Source organism: Brassica napus, chromosome C1 (assembly GCF_020379485.1).
Source record: "Brassica napus cultivar Da-Ae chromosome C1, Da-Ae, whole genome shotgun sequence".
NCBI lineage: Eukaryota > Viridiplantae > Streptophyta > Magnoliopsida > Brassicales > Brassicaceae > Brassica > Brassica napus.
The window spans coordinates 42,807,971-42,812,288 of record NC_063444.1 but is presented as its reverse complement, the minus strand read 5'-3'; positions in this window follow the sequence as shown (position 1 = coordinate 42,812,288).

Here is a 4,318-nt window from a genome sequence, read left to right as displayed (position 1 = left end):
GTTGAATAATTTGTTTTGTTGAATTGATTTAGAATTTTTTTATAATTTTTTTATTTTTTGTATTTATAAAATCGATTTTTGTATATAAAATCGATTTTTGTATTTTACAAAACGATTTTTCTATATAAATTCGATTTTTTGGATTTTACAAAAAAAAATTTCTATATAAATTCGATTTTTTGGATTTTACAAAACATTTTAAATATCTATAAAACTTTTTTGTGATTAAATACTATTATTTGGGATTTAAAAATATTTTTCATATATATATATTATTAAAACTATTTTTTTGTAATTATTAAACAATTTTTATTTATTAAAACTATTTTTTGTTTATTAGAACTATTTTTATATATTTATTAAAAAAATTTAATATATATAAATCTTTTTCTGTGATTAAATTATTTGGGATTTTTTTTTAATAAAAAAAATTAATTTATATATTTCTGTATTTATTAAATATATTTTTTTAATTTACAGGTCTCATGATGATCAGACCCGGCCTCGACAGCGTCGTGGTCGTGGTGGTACGGGGAGCCAGTCTCGGGATTCCAGCCATTTTCAGGATTCCCCTTCGCCCCACAGCTCCAACCATACATCTCCCTCTGCTGCACCCGCTCATGCTCCTCTCGCTCCCGCTGCTGCATCCGCTCCTGTTCCTCCGGGTCCTCCGGGAGTGATGAGGGTTGCGGAGTTGGTTCAACAGCCCGGTCGTGACCATCTTCCGTATCTCACTCCGTATCCACATGGACGGGGTCAAACATGGTAATTAAACATTTTTTTTTCTTTAAATTTGGATTCATTATTAACCGTTTGTTCTTTTAATAAGGTTCAACCGATCCGGGAACGGGATCAGCGCATGGATCAACCGTATGATGTACTCGGCCCTCGACAGTGGACATCCGACTTTCACTCACTTCCCAACCGACAAGCAGGTTCTGTGGTTTCGTCAGTTTGCGGTAAGTATTCTAATTTTTTACTTATATTTTTAATCTTTAATATAAATTTTCTACTAATTGTGTTTTTTTTTCAGCAAGAGTTCAACTGGAATTCCGATGAGACGCTCTTTATCTATCACCACTTCGTCCATAAAGTAATGGACAACTATGGGAAGCAGATCCACGAGTGGAAGAAGAAGTGGGAAATCAATAAGGTTCGATTTAATTTATTAAACAATTTTTTAATTTATTAAACTATTTTTTAATTTATTAAACTTTTTCTTTTTTTTTAATTAAAAGGTCCCAAAGTCGATGAACGACACGGTCTGGAAGGAGTTGTGTGCGCATTGGGATAAGGAGGAGACGAAAGAAACTTCTTCCACCAACTCCACCAACCGCAGGAGCGACCGTAAAGGGAAGGGCATCTACAAGCATAACTTGGGTGCTCAATCTATTGCCACTCTCGGAGATCGCATGGTAAGTTCAACCGCTTTTTCTTCAATTATTTGAGTTTCAGAATTTAAATTTATTGTGCATTTCTTCTAATTTCTAATGTTTCTTTAATTTTATGTTTTTTTTCAAGGCGGAAGAAAATGATGGCGAGCCGGTTGATGATCTCGCCCTAATGAGGAGGGCGTATACCAACAAGAAGACCGGCCAGATTGATGACGGTCTTGTGAGGGACGTGGTCGACCTGGTCCAAACTCAGGTGGTAGACGAAGTGTCTCAGCTTCAAACCGAGGATGACGCTTCGACGGCTTCGACCAACTTGTCCCGGTTTCGAATCAACGAAATCGTTGAATCCGTAAGTTCTTTTTTTTAAAGTTCAATTCATTTATTTCTTGGTTTAAATTTCTAAATTTGGCTTTTTTCTATTCAGTCGGTTCCAAAGAAGAAGGGACGTTTGGTCGGTTTGGGTCGTCGCACCCGGTCGGTTCCTCCTTCTTCTGCACCACCGCCCTTTGTTGATCCAGAAGTACTTACGGCTCAGTTGAAGGACAAAGATGATCGTATATCTTTGTTGGAGACCCAGATGGCGGCTCAACAGGCGGGCTATGAGGCACAGAGGAGGCTGAACCAGCAAATGATGGAGATGATGCAGAGGATGTACCCGAACGAGGTGTTCCCGGACGTGCCAGACCCGTAGTTTTTTTTTTCCCCAATCTCGGAATGTTTTATTTTTATTTGTGAAACTTTGAATATTAATTAATATGATTTCAATTTTACTTTTAATTTCATATTTTCGAATTTAAATTTCAGAAATTTTATTTTTTCAAAAAAATTAATATTTTTTACATTCCGAGGAAATTAATTATATTTTTCACTAGATCGATCGATGCGTTTTTGAACAAAAACGCATCGATCGATCCGTTTTTTTTTTAAAATATAGCGAGGGACATTTCCCTCGGAATTTTCCGAGGGACAACTCCCTCGGAAAATTCCGAGGAACGGATCCCTCGGAATATACCGAGGGAACAGTTCCTCGGAATAAACCGAGAAAAAAGTCCGTCGGTATACTCCTATCGATCGATGTATATATGTCCAAACACGCATCGATCGATGAACTTCCGAGGAATTATCCCGACGAAGTTCTCCCTCGGTATATTTTGAGGACTTTTCCGACAAACAAGGGATCCTCGGAATTTCCTCGGAAATTTATTTCCTCGGAATTCCGTCAGAAAATTCCGAGGGATTTCCGAGGAAAAAAGAAATTCCGAGGAATTATTTCCGACGACGTGTTTCGTCGGAATTTCGTCGGAATAACGATATTCCGACGAAATTCCGACGATTTTTTCCCTCAGAATCCTTGATGTTTTCTTGTAGTGAAAGAAGAAGGGACGTTTGGTCGGTTTGGGTCGTCGCACCCGGTCGGGTCCTCCTTCTTCTGCACCACCGCCCTTTGTTGATCCAGAAGTACTTACGGCTCAGTTGAAGGACAAGGATGATCGCATATCTTTGTTGGAGACTCAGATGGCGGCTCAACAGGCGGGCTATGAGGCACAGAGGAGGCTTAACCAGCAAATGATGGAGATGATGCAGAGGATGTACCCGAACGAGGTGTTCCCGGACGTGCCAGACCCGTAGTTTTTTTTTTCCAAAAACTCCGAATGTTTTATTTTTATTTGTGAAACTTTGAATATTAATTAATATGATTTCAATTTTAATTTTAATTTTAGATTTTCGAATTTAAATTTCAAAAAAATTATTTTTTAAAAAAAATTAATATTTTTTACATTCCGAGGAAATTAATTATATTTTTTACTCGATCGATCGATGCGTTTTTGGACATAAATCCATCGATCGATCTGTTTATAAAAAAACGTTTGGAATATACCGAGGGACATCTTCCTCGGTATATTCCTATCGATCGATGGATATATGGCCAAAAACGCATCGATCGATGAACTTCCGAGGAAATATCCCGACGAAGTTCTCCCTCGGTATATTCCGAGGAGATTTCCGACAAACTTGTAATACTCGGAATTTCCTCGGAAATTTGTTTCCTCGGAATTCCGTCGGAAAATTCCGAGGGATTTCCGAGGAAAGAAGAAATTCCGATGAATTATTTCCGAGGACTTGTTTCGTCGGTACGTCGTCGGAATAACGTTATTCCGACGAAATTCCGACGATTTTTTCTCTCAGTATCCTTGTTGTTTTCTTGTAGTGTGAGCTATCCGATTATCAAACCAAATCAAACCAAAAACTGAATATTTTTATAAACATACCGAATTGAACCGAACTCGTAACCCGACTAACAAAAGTTTTCAGTTCGGTTCGGCGAGATTTGGTTCACAACCGCATGCCTGGTTAGGGCTGTAACTGGACTGGTTTTGTGCTGTTTCAAAATGTTCTTAAGGTGAATGGTTCGAGAGATGTTCTGCCTTTTAATGTTTTAGAGAGTATTAATTACATGACCGACCCATCTGAAAATATAGGAATTCAGAAAATTTTGTATTTGAAAACAAATTCTTTTGATCATTTTTTTTCCTTTTCAAAAATATGTTATGTGTTAGAACTTAATTGGCTACATCATTTGTTATTTTTGTTAAGATGTGATAAATGAATGATGTGCATGCAAAAATGGGCAGGATTTCAAAAGAAGGTGAAACAGAAGATGTCATTCATCCCTTCCATCACAAGCATCGCGACTTTCCTCATCTACGGTTAATGACAGACCAGCCAATGTTGAGAAAATTGTCAAATGCTATTGGATTCATAATCCATATTGTCTATTTCATTATCATACTTTATTACCAACAACCATATCAGATAAATTTACTATTCCAACTATATTTTCAGTAAATTATTAGCAAATAAATAATTAGGGACTTTGTGTTTTTTTTTTTTACTTTTTTCGAGTTCCAGTTGTGGATTGAGTT